The sequence below is a fragment of the Lichenostomus cassidix genome, chromosome Z (assembly GCF_008360975.1).
Source record: "Lichenostomus cassidix isolate B80296 chromosome Z, HeHo_3.0, whole genome shotgun sequence".
Classification (NCBI taxonomy): domain Eukaryota; kingdom Metazoa; phylum Chordata; class Aves; order Passeriformes; family Meliphagidae; genus Lichenostomus; species Lichenostomus cassidix.
The window spans coordinates 49,950,870-49,970,355 of record NC_139511.1 but is presented as its reverse complement, the minus strand read 5'-3'; the positions used below and the strand labels follow the sequence as shown (position 1 = coordinate 49,970,355).

Below are 19,486 nucleotides of genomic sequence, written 5' to 3'. Positions count from 1 at the left end.
TGCTCAATATAAGCAGTCCTGAATTTGTTTCTCACTGAACCAATCTCCTCAGAAATTCCTTCAAGTATTACAATGACACACTGAAACTTTGTGCAGAGAATTTAGCAAGTCTTTCATGCAAGAGGAAATGAAAAGGTTTATATATCCTATGCAGCCAGTTGTCACAACTAACATTTGTGATTAACTGGAAGTAATACTCTGAGGATATAAAAAATCACGGCTCCACTGTCAACGCTGGCTGAATATATGGACAACTAGAATTGGAAGTTTGGTTCAGCATCAGCCCAGAAAAATACCGAAAGAGTGCCAAGGAGATGAGAAGTGATCTGAAGCAGTCATGACTAGGCAGAACAAATTGTCTTAATTACAGATGTCTCTAAACAACAAGGCACAAAGAAAAATACAGAATCAAATGGGCCTTGCGTGGGCAAAACTCTCATTTGTTTCAGCAAATGCCTCTTAATATAAACCATTTCCACACATGGACCTCTCTCTCTACATCTGTGTTTTTAGTACCTTGCCATTTGCACTTGTGTTCCTTAAGGCAAAGCTCTGTTTTTGGTTACACAAGTAAAAATGCAGTAGCTTTTCTCTGTATTAATATTAGCATAGTGAAGAGCAAAAATTTGACCTAAAACTCAAAAACAGTTTTTATATATATTTTTACTGGTATGTCAGCAAAGTATAACAAATACCCTGCCAGCAGTTTCAAAATTCCCATGGAAAGAACACGAATACAAAGCCTGTGCTGAAAGGGATTGTTTCCAGCACTGTAACCAATTTCACAGCTGATAACACACACGTCTACCAGCAGAGAAGCAAAGAAAATATGTTTGTGAGATTAACTACATCTCTGATGTACTGCACAGAACCTGAGTTGCATTTTTCCTTTCTCTTAACTTTAGATCTACTTAGATGCTTAGCAGTGTTGCTTCCATGGGATTCAACAAATTTCTACCGGCTTACTGTGAGCATGTCTTGTATGCAACTAAGAATTTCAGACTGAAGGATGTCAGAAGTGATGTGTGAAAATCCAGGGGGAGACTACACAAGCCTTTCACATAAAATGTAGCTCTCCTATATTCCTAACATGGAGTCTTCCCTAAGTGAAGTGGTGCCATCATAAGCAGTATCCTGTTCACCCAGCTCAAAATAAGCAACTTTCCAACACCATAAAGGTCTGAATTTTTAATACTGACACAATGCAGTATAGTTAGGTACATCACCTCTCATATGTGGAAAGGCTAGGAAGATTGGGATTGTTCAGACCTTGGAGTGACCATACTGTGGCTGTCCATCCAGTACTTGAAGGGACTCTAAAACAAACATGGAGAGAGACTTTTTATAAGGGCATGTAGTGACAGGACAGGAGGCAATGGAATGGATATGAGGGAAAAATTCTTTACTGTGAGAGTGGTGAGGAGCTGAACAGGTTGCTCAGACAAGCTGTGGATGTCCCATCCGTGGAACTGTTCAAGGGCAGGCTGGATGGGGCTCTGAACAAACTTGTTTAATTAAAAGTGTCTCTGCACAAGGCAGGAAGGGTTGGAACTAAATGATCCTTGAGGCCCCTTCCCCCAAACCGTTCTATGATTCTATGACATTCCCAAGGATTGTTTAAAGTTTTCTCTTGAATTTCAAGGACACCACATATAGCGATTTTAATTTTAACTTTTAATTCAACTTCAAGTAGCAAATTTCAGATAAATATATATAAACTTTCCTTAATAAAGAAAATTGTCTTCAATCTCTACGTGTTCTGTTCTGTTAGTTTACATATATGTCTTTCAGATAATATAAAACAAAACTACCAGTCAAGAGAAGGAAGTGACAATAAAAAGAAAGGAAACAGCTTTATGAATCTAATCTAAGAACATCTTGCAGAGAAAGGGAGGGCATGTATCTGAACATGCTGTTCTGATTTAAGACCCTTTCTAATGACAATGACTTTGGTAATTTTCTGATTTCATGTCCTCTCCAAATGAACGTTTTCAATGAAGCTGAAACTGCTCATACTGAAAAGGAGCCCAAAGAACAATGCTACATCCCATGGCTTCTATTCCTTTGCTAAGGATAATGGTAAATGATATGAAAAGAGCTGACAAATATATTTCTCACAAATAATGCAATTCTGTGAATGTACTCTCTGGACCCTGTAGGACAGCCTCCACCCAGAAAAAAACTAATGTTAGTACTCATTTCTGCTGGATTAAACTATGTTTAGGATTTGTTGTCTTTTCAACATTGCATTTTGGAAAATATGCAAGCAATGTTTTGTTAACTAAGGCAAATTATTCATAGTGTGGAGACAGGTATGCCAGTCAGCTAGTTTCTTCCTCATAAAGCCTGTTTTAGTTGTGAAGGTTAATAGATACAAAAACAGTAAAAGTGCCTGTTAGTGTTTTAAGTTGCATTCAGTAGCCCACTGTCAGTAATTCAGCTCCTTCATTACTCTTCTGTGCTCACTTGTGGCCACTCCATGTCTTCAGCAACTATTTCCCAGCACACACTGCTGTTCACCTGCAATGTCCCACTCCAGAGAAATCACTGGCATATTTCTGGAACACTTACCTCTTGCAGAGCAGTGAGGTTCCTGTTGCTGTGGTCTGCTGCAGCGATATGGTGCTAAACAAACAGAGAAATATTAAATAAGCCTATACTGATGACCCAATAGAATGTACTTCAATAACCATCTCATCACCAGCATGCATAACTGTATATCTTGCAAGAAGTATGCCAGATATCTGATTTTATGATTAAGCAGAACATGGGAGCAATTAGGTCAAAGTCCTGAGAAGTCCTAGATTTTCCTGAATTTAGGCCAAGTCAGATTTTCTGTCCATGATGGGCAATGCAATATATGTAAAAATAACTTGTCTTTTTTTTTAATTATCCCTGTTCACTCTCTCTGTTCTGAACAGTTTTACAAAGTAAAAAAGAAAAGATGGGAGGATCATTATTCTTGTCTTCAGGGTGAAGTAAAGTTCACTGTCCATGATTCCTGCAAATATTTCCAGTTAATGCAATCAATGATACAGCGACCAAGAGATATATTTGATTCTGGAAATTAAAGAGCGAAACATATAATTAGCTGCCTCCGATAACAGTTTCAGCAGATGGGTAGGAGAGCAATGCTTCTAATGGGCCTTTTTTCGACCCAAGGGAGGTTGTCAATTGCTTTTGCTGACTGCATGCAGAATTGAGGACATCTGGGAGATGAGTCCTTGACAAATGTGTTTATGCAGTTTGTCAAACAAGCACATTTGTGAGCAACACTTTTGTGATTATTCCCAGAAAAGAATCAAAAAGTTCACTAATTGCTGTAGGCCACCTCTCATGATCTGCCAAAGACATACAGGTGTATGAAACCTTCCTTTGATTCTCAAATAAATGCTGTACACAATCTCCTGTGACAACATATAGATGTCTAGCTCTCACCTTCTCCCTCCCCATTCTCTGTGCTCTTTCCCCTCCTCCCTTTGTTCAGTTATGCTACCATTACTCATAGGATCCCTTGTCATTTCACACATGCATTTTGGAAGTTCCTCATATTTTCAGTATCTTACATCTTACTTCTGTTACTTGTCTTAAAGGTTTCCCAGGGTCCAACCAACATTTTATGCCAGTCAGCACACTGAATTTTCTTTCACTTTACAGATTGTAGTAAAATTTGGAATTTTGTTCCCATGGAATTGGAAAAAATTACATATTTTGAATTCCCTGGGAATCAGAAATGTAAAAATACTTAAACTACAACTGTTCCTGAAAATGCATTTTCTATTTAATTTCAAAATAGAAATTGATTCAAAATTATTTTGTGATTGTCCTATCACTTACTTTATTGTCCTTTTACTTTCATTCATGCTTATCATATTGTTACAGAATAAAAATAATTTTTAATTTTGTTTTTAAATGTACTAAGGGCAGCTTTTACATAATATTCACTGAACCATCTGATATCTAGATCAAAGTCTCTCCAATTCATGCAGTAATAGTGAATTTTGACACAGATATTTTGATATATAGAGCAAGAAGATAAGCATCCGGTACACTAACAGGAGAAACAGCTGGTTTCAATAACTTTGAATACTCTCTTCCAGGACACCAAAAACTAGCACAGCAACATATGTAGACTGAGCGTGCCTGTAATAATCTGCTTTCTAGGTTGTAATATCCAGCACATCATCACTGCATCTGATCATAAATGACTTCAGGTTCAACAATTATTTCAGAATACATGCTCCAACTGCATTTAAGATGCTGACATCTGCTAAAGTAAATCCAATATGACTGAGATAAAAGAGCAGAATTTATCATAGCAATTATTTTTTTTTAATTATTAATGCAGTTTGCTATCTATCAGTGTTCCTTTGTTACGCTTCTACAAAAACATTTGTTGCAAACTAAAGTAGAAGACAGAAATATTTTAATTAAAGTAAGACATTTGTATGAATCATTTGTTGTTGTCTACCAAGACAAATTTTGCTTTACTGCTCCTCGAGGTCAATTCACACTGATTTTGAAGCCTTGAAACTTTGTTATCCATGCATTTTAGCATTTCTTTTTGGAAACAGTAAAAGTGTTCTCTCACCTAGAGGTAAATGAAACACAACTGTGGGGAGTTGACCCCAGCTGGACACCAGTCCCCACCAAACCTGCTCCGTCACTCTCCTCCTGAGCTGGACAGGGGAGACAGAGTACAACAAAAGGATCATAAATTGAGATAAGGACAGGAAGAGATCACTCACCAATTACTGTCATGGGCAAAACAGACTTGACTTGGGGAAATTAATTTATTACCAATTAAACAAGAGTAGGATAGTGAAACCTTAAAATGCCTTCCCCTACCCCTCCCTTATTCATGGGCTCAACTTCAGTCCCAAATTTCCTCCCTCCTCCTCACCAGCAGCGCAGAGGCATGAGGACTGGGGGTTGTGGTCAGTTCAACACATCTTGTCTCTGACTCTTCTTCCTTTGCAGGAGGACACCTCACATTCTTCCACTGCACCAGCATGGGTCCCTTCCATTCAGTGCAATCCTTCAGGATCTGACTGTTCTAGCAGGGGGACCCCATGGGGTTTCAAGTCCTGCCAACAAACTTGCTATGCAGCGTAGTCTCCTCTCTCTAGTGGCCAAGGTTCCTCTGTCCCTCAGCACAAGCTTTCCATGGAGTCACAGCCTCCTTCCAGGGCATCCACCTCCTCTGGTGTGGTGTCCTGCACAGGCTGCAGGTGGGTCTGTGCTCCACTGTGGTCCTCCATGGGCTGCAGGGGCACAGTCACCTCACCATGACCTGTGCCAGGGACATAATCTCAGCTCTGATGCATGGAGCACCTCCTTCCTCTCCTTCTTCCCTGACCTTGATTTTACTTTACGCAATTGCCACATCTCTCTTCTCGGGCTGAAATTTGATCCTGCACAATAACTTCCCCTGCTTTTTAAATACATTATCCCAGAGGTGCTACCACCATTGCTGATGGGCTCAGCCTTGGCAGTGGCAGGTCCACCTTGGAGCCAACTGGCACAGGCTTGGTTGAGGCAATTACACAGGAGAAGGTTTTGACAGCTTCTCTCAGAAGCCATCCCTGTAACCATCACTTCCACACTACAAAAACCTTGCCACACAAGCCCAGTGAAATGACATACATTAAAGACAGATATGCATCACAGCTAAAATTCAAGTGTGCAAGTATTTCTTTTTAACTATGGCTTTTTTCTTGAGTGATGTATTAAGGGTTTCTGCTGAAAATATCTCATGTGTGCAATTTATTGAAAAGATTTGCCCAAACTCGACTCAAGAAAAGCGTGTCTTGTTTTGGCTTCAGCTAGGAGTTTGCAACGGAAATGTAAACTATTTTCCCTTCTAGCACATTCTGCAGCATATTTATTCTAATTAGAAGGGTTGTCTTTTCCATTTGGCTCTAAGACTGGCCATGAAGAGAGGCTGGAGGAAAGTCTTGACTGGCATTCTAAAGTAGCACAGAGAATATCCTTTTCCTTTTTGGCACTTGCTGCTGGATTTTGATTAGATGCCACCATTTCAGATTCAGAGGAAACTGTCAGGTTAATTTGTCAGGCATATTATCCATCCCTTGCTTTTCTACAGGGATTTAAGATTGCCATGTTTATGTCAAAGCCTCCCAAGCTCTGAACCTTAGGCCGGGGATAAGCACCATCTCATACAACACAAACTGTATATGAGAATCTTCAGGGACTGAAACACATGTATCACACATTCCTGAAAAGAAGAAAACAGAAAACACCTGAGATATGGCAAAGATCAGCTGAGGTCCCACTGCTCCATAAGAAAACCTGTCTAGGTGGCATTTGAAGCTACACCTAAAGATGAATCTGGTGTCTTTAGGATCTTCAGAGTTTATTGTCTTGTAGTTCATGGGGAATTTGGCCACAGCCAGCCATAAATCATCAGGCAGAGGAGCTGTACTTGCTGCTTAAACTATACGGTTTGTGGCACACAAATTGGTCACTCTGCTATATAGTTGTCATATTCCAAGGTCTCATGGTGGTTTCTCAAGAGACATTACAATCAGAGAGAATTTGATGTCTGTGATCTCCTCCTGTGTGGGAGGTCCAGCCTCGGTAGCAGCTGTCCTTCTACACTCCTGCGTTTCCAAGTTCTCATTTCTGTGAGTATGGAAGCCCTCATGCAGACACCATCCCGATTTCAAAGCTGCACCAGGATATTTGCATGCATTTCTTTGCCTAACCCAGATAGCTGCACAAGACTGTGAATTTCAGCAACACTTGCTGTCACTCAGACAAACACTTACTCAGCCCTCGCTGCAGTTTCTTTCTGAAGTCATTAATGATTGTATGTCCCTTACATCCCATTCTGCTCTTACATGTGTCCAGGGAAATTTACACAGGTATGTTTTGAGGACGTGTGGTGGGAGGAGAGAATGGTGTGCTATCAAAACAAAAGAACAGAAAAAAATTGTCAGAATTCAGACAAACAGTACAATATGAATGACACTCATTCAAAAAAAACCCAAACCAAAACAAGCAAACAAAACCAAAACAAACATGAAACCACAACAACCAGAAAAAAAGAACCAAACAAAACCAAGAAAAATGTCTCCTACGGTCCTGGTGTTTAATCTCAAGGTGCTTGTCATCTGCCCAAGCTTTAAAAAGCAAAAAGCTGTTTATCCCCGTGAGTCACTGAACAGGTCAGAATGAACCTTTAAACAAGCTGAAGCCATCAAGGTGACAAACTATTCAAAACTTTAAACATGTATCACTGATCAAATGTGTGTCCATTTGTGTACAGCCAGTAGAGACAGTATGTTTGCAGCTGAAATGAAGGCTGTGAGTGATATGAATTATGCAGCTAACATACAGGGATGTCTGGGGAATCTGCATAGGCAAGCTATGAAATTGCATTTGGGGTAAAAGGCAGGCTTTGGCCAAGATCCATAGCTTTGTACTGGGAAATGACCAGTAATATTCTTTGGAATGTGCAAGTAGAAGAGATTTTATTTTTGTTAATTATGTGTCTAGTTATTTTAAAAAACCTACTATTTTAAAGAGAGCAACAATAGAATAATAAGTGAAACATGTGGTAAACATAATAATATAAATACTATAATGGGTTTACTAACCCATAATAGTGGACATTAAGCAAAATATTCTGTACTAAGATTCCATCCTGATGTGGTTAGAGAAAGCACAGTAGCAAAAATGAGTTAATCTAAGTTTTCCTCTGTGGAGTATACCAGACTTTTTACACATTACTCTGCATCTTAGACAGATACCTTGTGGATGGTGTGCCAGAATGAACTAAGTACATAACAACATGTCATTAAAGCATCTCTTAATCACTGAGTAATGTCTGAGCCCTTTGTTGTGTGCTTTAACTTACCTTTCTATTATTTTTTTATTTCATTAAATTCTACTGGCTATTATTCCTTTCCCTTAATATATTTGCTTATGATTATTCCTTGTAGTTTCTTCTCTGTGGTTTGCGGCACCTGCTACAGGTTAGAATATCTTTTGTTTGGATCCCATAAGCTATGAAGAATGGTTCTTCTCTTAAGTGTTTGCATATTTACTTGGGCTGAATTTTTTCAAAATCCTGCTACATTATATCAAGATATACAGAAATACAATTATATTACTAGGCAAATTTTTTCTAAATAAGGATCTTTTACTTAAAAAAACTCTTACTATTATTATAAAACAAATTCAAGCTGAAAACTGGGATTCACTTTGAGCTAAAGGTGACTTAATGCTTGGCAACTAGATTCCAGCTACAAACATTGCTCTTTCTCTCTCTGTAATACATATATTAAGTACTTGGTACTTAATCAGCATGTGGTAACTATTCCTACTATTTTTCATCCTTCAATGATAATGGAAGCCCTAGCATGAATGGGAGAACTACAAATGGTAAAATTAATTATTTTTATATCACAAATTTGGCCAGAGGCTGTCAGAGTCATAACTCTTCCAGCATGTCAAGACTTGTGGAAGTTACTGACCCAAAACACCATCCTGATCCCAATAATGTCAGAAACTCTGTTATTGTATTAGATACAGTCAGTCTTTCTCCTTTGGTGAAAGAGACTGAAGGAGAACACCAGTTTGGGATGTGAGTGGGTGTGCTGCAGCTGCTAATAAGGGTGTTGCTCCTATACCACATTACCACCACTTGCTTGTTGGATCCAAGTGCTGCTTCTCTCTGAGTGTATAAACTTTAAAGTCTTTGGGGCTGAAACAAGATCTTTAACTTTACAAGCTGGACACACACTATTTTAGGTGGCAAACTTGGGACTTGCAGGGATTTCTGAAGTAGCAGGGAAACAGCCTTGACCTCAGATGTCTCTTCAGAGTTGCCAAATATTTATACAGCTACTCTATCTATTCTATTACAGGTCTGTGTTCTGTTCTATTACAGGTTTCTCTCAGCCCATGGTTGCTGTAAAATCCACATGGCATTTGCTTGTTTCTATGACAAGTATAATCTCTGTAAGTACATTCTTCCCAACAAGCTTTGTGACAGTTTAGTGGTGATTTAGGCACTTCACTGAAGAAGAAGAAATGTTTTGCAATGTATAGGTTCTCTAAGATCCTGCACAGCCTATGAATTTTCCAGGATCCCTTGTCAGAACAATCAAAAGAAGTAAAGCTATTATTGTTCTTCCCAGAATCTTCAAAATACTCACAGGTCCAGTCAACAGTAAGAACTGAATAAACTGAAATTTTCATTTTGTAGTTCCAGTTGTTGTTGAGATACTGTTTGACAAAAGCAAACAAACCAGCAAATAAACCCTACAAATTTTCAACTTAAAAACCTATTTTCCAATTACTATCAAGACTCCCACTGAAAGATCTGCTGGCAAGAAATTTCCATGACAAAATACAAGCTGAAGGGAACCCAAACATCTTGGATTTTTGTGACAATTTAATACCATGTTAAAAGCAAAGGTTACTGCTCTGGCACTTGTACTGCCTGTGCAGTTGCACAGGCAGCTGCAGTTTAATCATAATATTTAACTATTATAGCCTAAGCTTCTAAATTAAGAAAAAAAAGATTGCATGTTTGTGTTCTGGCAAACACTGAGAGGCATTAAAAAGGGCTGAGCTCAAGGTCATGGAGGTTTCAGTAGATTACTTTGGCTAGAGCTTGGTTCAGGAGCTGGGAAGCCAAGGCATACCAGTAAGCAATATAGCACACTAAACACAAAAATGTTCCAACACAAGAAATTATTCTAAATTTACATAGAGCTCTAAATACATGGAGCATTAGTGGAGAGAAAAAGCAAATGTAATAGTCAATTTCAAAAACTGATAGTCTGGGTAGTGTGACTACCAGCATGCAGTACACATTTTGAATAGCTCTGAACCTGGGCCTCCTTCTTCAGCTGGAGCATCAGCTGAGGCAGTTGACTGTAATAACTACATAGGTTATTTTCTGGGTTTACAGCACTCCAGCTCATGGCCATGCTGTTGTCTTCTCTCTAAGGCAGTTTCCAGATATCCATCAAGCTGTTCATCTGCCTCCATACTGCCTTTACTTCTGCTGCCTCTTCATTACCACTGCAGGCTAACATATTGGAGAAGGTGATATTTTACCATGAAAAGCATTCCTAAAGTTCTTTTATTCATATGTTTCTGGTCTTGGATATCAATGTTTTCTTTTTCTCATCATCCAATCAGTACGTCTTTTTAATAACACTGTCCCATGGTCCTACATAGTAAACAAACAAGATTTGACCCATCCAACAACCTCTCCTTGCCTGCCAGCAGATTTCTTTCTCCAGCTCAACAGTTTTCTGCAGCAGGTGCCTTGTTGGCATTTATCTTGAAGTGAATTGACTTTCCAATGGAAAATGGTTATCTCCTACTCTATTTTCTCTAAGATTTTCTTCTGTTAAATATTACTCTTCCACTGTTAAAATAAGAATCACATCCATTACCCCAGAATTACCTCTGAACAAACACATATTCATTTACAAAATCAAGGATGCATGAAAGAAAGATTGCCTAAGTCCTAGGACTGGTGGAAGCAGACAACTTCCAGTTTTGCATGTAGGCTTTTTCAAAGTTCCCATTCTGGACACAATGGAAGGGAAAGTATTTAACAGAATATGACCCAGATTTCATAAATATGGTAATTCTTTACCAATATGTGGAATTCCAGAATCCAGGACACACACTTTGGACAGGTGAAGAAGAGGCAAACTTGAAGAATAAGCATCTTTTCTTTAAAAGAGAACTCATCAAGGTTTTTGCTGTTCTTAAAAATTACCTAGCTTTTCTTACATCCACACATACTTGTGGCTGAAATATCCTCATAGCTTCTAGCTTTTCTGTGGTTTTCCTATTTCCTAATTCTTTTTCATACATGTAAGAGGGTGAATTTTTGAGGAAATAGCATGGAAGCATGGGTCCTTGGAATGCTATTACAACCCCATCAAATAAAGGGGCAGACATATGACAGAAGACTGCAGCAGAAAAGGATCGATCTTGCAGTGGCCTAACTGTTCATGGAATTATTCTCCGTGGAATTAAGAAATTTTCCTCTGTCTCCCAGGCGGTTCTCTGCCTATGCTCCTCATCAGCCTTGTGCGCATGTGTATGTACATCCGAGGGGATTTTCTGTTTTCCTCCTCCCACCCCTGCCAGTAATTACCAACACAGTACCGGGGAATGAAGAAGGAGGGAGAGCTCTAAGGGGCCTACCAGCAATTCAATAGGGCTTTGATTTAACAGCTCCGAGTCCTTTGAAAACATTTTGCCAAGAAAAGCTTGCCATCAACACGTATAATCTCTTATCAGGGGCCATTGAAAGCCTGGGCTCCGAGGTTAATTCTTCCATCGCAATGAGTTTCAATCAGTTCAAAACTCACATCGAGATGAAAGCTACGAAGCCTTCTCGCCCGGTTTGTCCCGCAAAACCCACTGAGATCAACCGACTGGGGAGGATTAGGGCATGCTCATCTGCTGGCTCTCCAGCAGGACGGGCAGGCTCAAAAGAAAAACAATAATTAGGGATAATTGCTTGTGTCCAAACACAGGCATTAAAGCCCCTTTCCCCTTTGGTACTTTGTGAGCTGGAATGAAAAAGACACCCCCTGTTTTGACAGCTGGGCAGGCGAACAGAGCTGGTGACAGATGAAGCGAGACGTCCCTGGGCACCCGCGGCGCGGCGGGGCGGGCCCGAGCGGCCCGGGGCTGGAGCGGCCTGACGGCCCCGCCTCAGGCCCTCCCCCGGCGGGCGGGGCGGCGGTGGCCGCGCCCCGGGGCGGCTCCGCCCGCGGGAGCTGCCGGGGCCCCGATGGCCGCGGGGCTCGGCTGCTCTGGCCCCCGCACCCGGGAGGCCCGGCATGGGCCCCGGGCGGCCCGCGGGAGGCACGGCGGGAGCGCGGCGCGGCGAGTCCCGCTGCGCAGAGGCCGCGCTGCCGCAGGAGGAGGCCGAGCCCCGCCGGGACGGGCAGAGCGTTTCGCCAAGCGGCGGCCCCGGGGGGCGGCGGGGGTGGACGGGTGCCCCGGTGCCGCGGAGAGCCCTATCGGGACTCCTATCTACGAGTGTTCCGTTTCTTGTACGCTTAATCGACAAATGCAGATCAGATGGGAACAGTAACGCGCTTCAAAACAACTGACTAAAATTACACTCTTGAGCTGTAATGTATACAACGGCATGAGTGATTAACTAGGGAAACCCACATCCGACAAGAATGATTTCTGAAAGGAGTCTTGGAAAACACTGCAGATACAGCTGGGATCCAGATTAATACACTTATCTAATAAAGCTATTCCCGGTCGCCTTCTGTCTCTCGCCTGGTCCTGTCTACTACTTCTTCTGGCTCGCATTAGCATCGGCTCAGCCAGCGCTCTGCTGCCTAATCGGACCGGATAAACTTCTAAACAAGAGATTATATTTGTGTGTTAATGGTCCATACGATAGATTAAGGCTCTGAACAATAAAAGAACAGGCAAAGGCTTTACTTTCCATTGAGGAAGTAAAGCAAAGTTATGATCTCTCGTCTGTGAAGCGAAAATGAAAATGAAGCTGTGATCCTCCAGAAGGAGAATGAGGTACCGAGAGCACGTTTAGTAAACGAGGTCTTTAGCAGCAGCACCACTGCTCTGGCAGCGCCACTTGCAAACATAAATCAAGATACAGTTTTGGAACTGCTGTAGATTAGGTGGTGTGGTACTATTGCAGGCTAAACTAGAATACGGATTATCGTACAAAACTGGTCTGAAGGGTGATGTGGAAAAAAGCGAGGCATGGAAAACTGTAACATATCTAATTCCAGCAGAGCAAAATTCACTGCAAGAGATCACCTCCGCTAAAAAAAAAAAAAAAAAAAAAAAGAAAAGAAAAAGAAAACAAGAAAACAAAACAGTATAATTTTATCACTTCCTTGAAAATCCCAAACACATGGAACCTGGGTGACTTCAGAATACACCGAGAAATAACTTGATAGGAGAGTTTTGAACTCCCAATCTTATTTTACAGTATTATGGCGAACTTTCAAATGATAGAAGATTTCCTTTCCATTTAGCCTGGATTTTCTGCATTCTTAGGAGATAATCTAAATCTGACTTCATAGGGAGACTGTCTACACTTAGCCAAAAAAAAAAAAAAAAGAAAAGAAAAAAAAAGATAGATAGGTCAGTGTTAAAGATACGTAAAATTACAGTCTGATTTCCGAGCTCCAAAACAAGTAAGCATGTAGATTGCCCACATCCGTGCTCCCATTTCCCCCAAGCCGAGGCAGGCGCAGCACCACGTTGGGCAGGCTGTCTCTGCCTCTGCCCTTCCTTCGCCTACGCCGTCCACTCCTGCAACACCTCAACCCCACGCAAGAGTCAGGATAGCAAACTCTGGAGGGAAATACGGTTTATCACAACCGGGTAATGCTAGCAACAGCATCCTCGAGGTTGCTTTTGTTGTTGCTCTCTTTCCTCATCTTCACAAAAATAATGAGTGGAAGTTTGATTGGAGAAACATTAAAATAAGTACATTACAACGCAAAATGCAAGCCCAGTCCCTCGGGGAGAGATGGAGCACGTCTCTGCACTTTTTTGAGGCGGCTGGAGATATCTGTGGATGGGAAAATGGAACAATTATTAAACCAAACAATCATTATTTTTAAAATATCTCTAAATTGTTTTAAATGTGCGAGACGCCTCTTTAAGAGTCCCAGAGTCCCATCATTTAACAGGTTGTTATTTATATGCGGTAGTGTGTGGGTGTGTGGCGTGCGGTTTCTTTTTTCTTTTTCCTAAGGGTAAAATCTTGATAGCTGTTTCTCACGAGAATTTTTTGGATCATTTCTATGGAGAAAAATTAACAGTTTGCCAGCGTTATTTCCTAGCCCAAATGCTCACTTCAAACTTACCGGCATGGCATGAGCAAACTCGATCCCTAACCCGTCTCCCATCTCCGAAGTTTCAGGGTGAAATCCCAGTTCTTTTCTTCCTCACTTTCACTTCCTTTGATTAGACAAGTTTTGACGAGCTGAGGAGCCCTGATAGAGACCCTACTCTGACTGCCGGGAGTCGGAGAAGTCAAGCCAAATCTTCTATTATATTGCAGTACTACTGTGTTCTCTGCTGCTGGATCGGTATGTTTTATTGGTAGTCACTGCAATATTCGTGGTTGTGATTGTTATGTTAACAGTCATCGGTGTCTTGCTGAATGCCATAGTTCTGGAAAACGACTAGAAATCATAAGCATAGGTATGAAAACACTGAGAACAAATAATGCACAAAGCTACCCTTCTCTAGATACTTCTGATCAACCTTCCTACCTACTGCACGATCAAACCCCAAACAAGAAACAACTTCAGTGCAGATGGTAATATGAAATTTAGGGGAGGAACAACAGCCCTGTCAGTACACTGCAAACCAGCATCTGACTACAAATGAGAGGAAACCAAGGGTTTGTTCCTTCAGCTTCTCTGTTCCTAAAAAGCTCTAGAATAAATCAGTAAGAAATTAAAAACAATGAGGAAATATGACGTACGCTGGAATGGCATTTGCCTTGTGCGGGCATACTTCGGATCTTGTGCATATTGCAAGTATAGAGAGGGAGGAAAGTGGCCTTTACAACGAAATTTGAATGGGTACTTTTACATTTCCTTTTATTAAGAGGTCACTTATTCTTTGACTACCACTGCGTGCCAGTCTGTTGCGTCCAGTCTCCTGCACATATATGATTACAAATACGCTGATCAGAATCGCAGGCTGTATCTGTGCCTGGGGTTTTTATTCTAAATGCTACACTCCTTTTTACCTTTTTTAAAGTTTTCCTCGGTTTGTCTAATGTGATTTATACCAGGTGGTTTGCTTTCAAATTAAGCAAGGGACGACGATAATTGTGAGAATTAGCTTATGTCAATTTTTAGGTGGAAAAGGGAATTTGACAATGTCGCAGTCGAATATTTCAACAGCCATTTACCACCAAAAAGTTCAGCCTCCAGAGTTATATACCTTGTACTACAGTTCATAAACTTGATTTATGATGAAAAAGAATTGCTCGGTTTTACTGCTCTGGCCCTCCCAGCTGGTAAGAATTTGACTGCAACATGTGGGATTTACAGTGAACGAAAGCAGCATTGTATCGAAAGCTTCCCCTACATGCGTGATCCCCGTCAACAGGTAACGGAAAATGCGAAACCGAATTTTCGCGGTCAGCAGTTGCAGAGGAGGTTTGCTTGCCCCGCTGCTCTCCGGTCTGCCCCGTGCCGCACGCCCAGCAGAAGCGCCCCGGCGGTGCCTTTCAGGAAGCGGGGCAAGCTCACACCGAGGACGGGGCTCTCCGGCTGGGGAGCTGCCGGCGGGGAGCCGATGGGAGCTGCTGCAGCAGAGCCGGAGGGCGGCGGAGAGTTGAGGTGGCGGTGCCCCGCTCCCCGCTCTCGGGTGCTCACACGCGTCCGGCGGAGGTCGAGAGGGAAGTGCGGGCGATGAATTTTCAGGAGCAAATATTTTCCCAAGCGTCCGCCGTTGTCCCAGTGAATGAACGTAGGTCGGGGAAAGGGATGGAAATTTTACAGCTTGACATCCCAATATTTGTGCCTGAAACGAGCAAATAGCCACGAAACCTGGCGTGGTTTAATACATCAGAGTGGACAATAAGAACTATTCGGTGTATATCCCCGTCTCGCTGTTCAGTCCCCTCATAAAATCAGCCCGACGCAAGATAACGCGAAGGGCGAGTGTGCTGTAACCAAAGCGTTAAAGCGTTATTATTAACAAAACGGCTGAGAAATCAGAACGCCACCCCTTCACAGCCCCTTCGCAGCCCCCCACCCTCCTGAGGGGCGCACGGAGCTCCCTTTGCTGTCGCTCCCCCCGCGGAGCCGCTCGCATCCTCAACGCGCCGTTACCGGCGGCCCCGCCAACCTCTCGGGGACACCGGAGCCGGCGGCTCCCGGGAAAGGGACCCTCAGCCTGGCGCTCTCCGCCGCTACACGGACTCTGCGGCGGCGGATGCTGGAGGGGACCTCGCGGGGCTTCAGCTGTGTCCGCTCTGGGGTCAGGGGGCTTGTGAGGGGATCCGCAGGGGTCCCAATGGGCACACCCCTGCTTTTTGTCCTCCTCCGACCCTCTCCTTTCTCCCCGCGTACCGCTCCGTGGCTCTGTCCTAAAATGTGCGGCGTCTCACCGAAGAGCCTGGCAGAGGGTTACCTATCAAAAGGGAAAAAAAGGTGTTTGGAGCCTATGTGGAGGACATGGGGTGGCCCAGAAAGAGCGGCTTTTGCTGTCTGTGCCACGGAGGGGCCGCGGCCAAGCGGCTGGAGCCGGTAGCTCTGGTACAGCCCCACTCGCCTGCCGGCTCCGAGCACCGCGAAGTGACACTCCGGGGCATTTTTGTGGGTGATTTGTATAAACTCGTGGAAAGGTCGGGAGACGAAGGAAGGGCGAAAGGGAGGGAGGGAGGAAAATAGGGAGGGAGAGAGGGAGAGAGGAAGGGACGGAAGTGGAGGACATTTGTGAGAGTGCAAAACCCGTGCTGGTGAGGGAGAACTTGGCTTTGGAAGTAAGGAGCTGTATCTTGCCAAGGTGATAATTAGAAAAATATCCCTGCAAGCCAGAGTTTCTATAGGTTTAGCTTTTTTTTATTTTGCGCTTTTTTTTCTCTTTCATTTCCCTTACCCATTGCCCCCCTTCCACCACCCCTCCCCACCCCCCCAGCCCCTTGGTACAGCACTAGTTCTTGTAAGATTTCGACAGTTGAACTCGTCAGAGTTTCCATTCCTCATCCAGAAACCCACTAATTTGAGTTGCTTTTGCAGTGGCTATTTACAGGCAATTATAGGATAGGCATATGTTACCAAAAAGCGGGAATGAATGAAGTTTTTAGTCCTCTTTCATGCTTTTAATTAAATGTTTCTCTCTATTCCTGCACACTTAAACACTTTTCTTTTTTACTTTCCTCCAAAGCCTTTTTCTTGAAAAATGCTGCCAATACCAGCATTTTAAAGATTTAATTTTTTTCCTGCAGTCCTCTCCGGGCTAAATGAAAGGTGATGGTTTCACCTCAGACCATTCATATGCTCATATGCTGATAAAAAGAGCCAAATAATGATTAATGACCGTATTTCTCTGCAGGCGGTCCCAGGGAAGGGGAGAATATGCTGTGCGGCTGGCTGCAGGATGTGCTTCCCCTCCATGCCCTGGCCCTCTTGTTGGGTGCTTGAGGACCGTGGGAGTCTCACAAGGGGCAGAGAGTGCTGTGGAAATAAAATGTGAAGAATTATTATCAGTAGTAGGAGGAGGAGGAGGAGTAGGAGTAGTATATGTAAATAGGCATTTGGAGACTGAAGTGAGCAACTTCAGTGGTTTTGTGGGATTTATGGCTTCTCATGGACTCAGTTGCTCCTCTTGTTCTACAGATGCAGTCACAGCTGAGTTGTGAAGTCAAGAAGCCAGTGAGAGACAATGACAAGGCAGGACTGTCTCCTTCACTGAGAAATAATAATGGAACACATTGCAGACACAGAGTTATAGTCTCAACAGCAGTTTAACTCGGCTGCAGTGCTTTTACCATACAGACACTGTTTGTAAAACTTTTTCTTAGTAAAATGGTTAATTTTCATCTGAGGTATCTATACATGCTATTTCATGATTTTCTGTGGTGTACTCTCTGTTTGGAGTTCATAAAATTAAAAAAGCTTGATTTAAAAACTCCAGAATGGTCCCTTGCTGAGAATAAGTGTTGTGTTCTCCGAGTAATATCTGCTATTAAAGAACGTCTCTCCTCCAAATGCACTGCTCAGAAACAGAATATAAGGCAACACTTTTTAGCAGCACGGGCAAGAGGAGAGCCCCCCACTCTGATAATTCCACTGCAAGTGATCAGGATATTGAGAAATCTTAACACTGCAACTGTGTTCTTGTAGTTGGGATTTTTTTTTTGCTTGGTTGGTTTGTTTTTTAATCCAAATGTCAGTAACAGTGCCCTTCCATTCCGTTTCTCCTCGGTTTTCACTTTTTCTCAGCCCAGCCTAGCTGTTCCCTCTCCAGAAAAAAAAGTTCCTTTTCACTTACACTCTTCAAACCACACCCCTCTTCTTTCTACACACCTTTAGGACCCTCTCTGTCATTCCTGAGAGCTGCTTGTTATTAGAAGACATCGTCTTAAGGCTGTGCATTCAGCCTTGACCACAGTCTGTGTGTCTTCAGTCTGACATACTGAGGATTCAAGGGACACAAAAGATGAAGGTCCAGACCAGGAGGTCTCAATCCAAATGACACGGAAGTTTGAACTGCATAATTTCCTTATCTCAAAAATATTTATTGAAGGCACCATTCATTAATTGGAGTAAGATAGGATATCTCTATTAATGCAAGTTTTGTATCGCAATTATAGATCACAATTACAGATCAGTGTGGTAGTCAAATGTTAACAGAGCCAGACACTTCAGCAATGAAGAAAGGCTGTTACAGGGTTGAAGAGGAAGGGAAAAGAGCTAGAATTGGGAGGTTTTTAGAAATCTAAAATAAGAGGCAGATCTGATTGCATTTGAGGTTTTGCCATTTCTTATTTTATCCTTGTGGTTTACCAGTTTCTCACTAAACAATAATAGACATTCCTTCATAATATGATATTAAGCTATTAAAACCATTCAACATGTTCTATATATAAGTTAATTTATGTCCCACCTTAAATAAAATGCTTGTGTGTAACAAGCCCAAGTCCAATGTGCGGCAATTTGTCTGCTGCTTTGAAACCCTGGTGTGGTGTGTGTGCCCACAGAACATGGGGCAATTCCTGGGCTCTTTGCAGACAGTCTGCAAGATCTGGGTCTTTCCCTTTGTTAGGCACTTGCCATGTGATCTGTGTGGAGGACTGGAAAGGGCAGCCTTGTAACAACATTATTTCAGAAGGATAATAAGTAGGCATCATAAATTCCTTTTTTAATAGTTTATTGCCGGTTGTAGTCTATTGACAGTGCCTGTTTTATAGCGTGGAGGAAAACAGTTCCTTGTTGGCACTAGTCACTAAAACTGTTTGATAGCTCTAGCCCTTTTTAGTGCCTTCAGAGAAAACCTAGTGGCTCATGAAATGAATCATAAATAGCTGAGTTGAAGTTGAACAAAAGACAGAAAGGGGGAGGAAAAAACAGTCTTGCACTTACTGAAATATGTTTATTTTGGACAATAATCTATTAACTAGTTTAACAAAGATACTTTAAGGCTCAATCCTGCTGCTTTAGCTGGAAGAAAAAAACAAATTCCGTGAGGATTATATCTTGGGTCTTCATAAAGAGACTGTTTAGCGAAGATTGCTTTTCTTCTACCTCAGAAATAGTGCATACAAAACTCTTATGTACTAGACTTCACCTTTTTGAAAGAAGAAGCAACACAAACTAAAGCTTAGAGTTTTCTTGCCATCACTGTCCTTTTGTGTAACGTTGGATAGCTTATACCATCTCTTGGGGTAGGATATAATAGCTTTTAGAGAGGGCTGAGAAAGAACTGAATACCCACTGGGTCCCACAAAATT

The 19,486-nt window shown here is 42.2% G+C and overlaps 1 long non-coding RNA gene across 2 annotated transcripts; it reads right to left on the bottom strand.

Moving 5' to 3' along the window:
• Positions 1–1,182: 1,182 nt before the first annotated feature.
• LOC146424866 (uncharacterized) lies at positions 1,183–11,736 on the bottom strand. 2 transcript variants are annotated; one of them, XR_014846824.1, is made up of 4 exons: positions 9,186–11,736; positions 4,904–6,928; positions 2,572–2,625; positions 1,183–1,316 (listed from the first exon to the last, which is right to left on the bottom strand). It is a non-coding gene; the product is annotated as an uncharacterized LOC146424866 (long non-coding RNA). The 2 variants fall into 2 exon arrangements; XR_014846823.1 differs by lacking the exon at positions 1,183–1,316 and having other exon boundaries at positions 1,782–2,625.
• Positions 11,737–19,486: the final 7,750 nt, after the last annotated feature.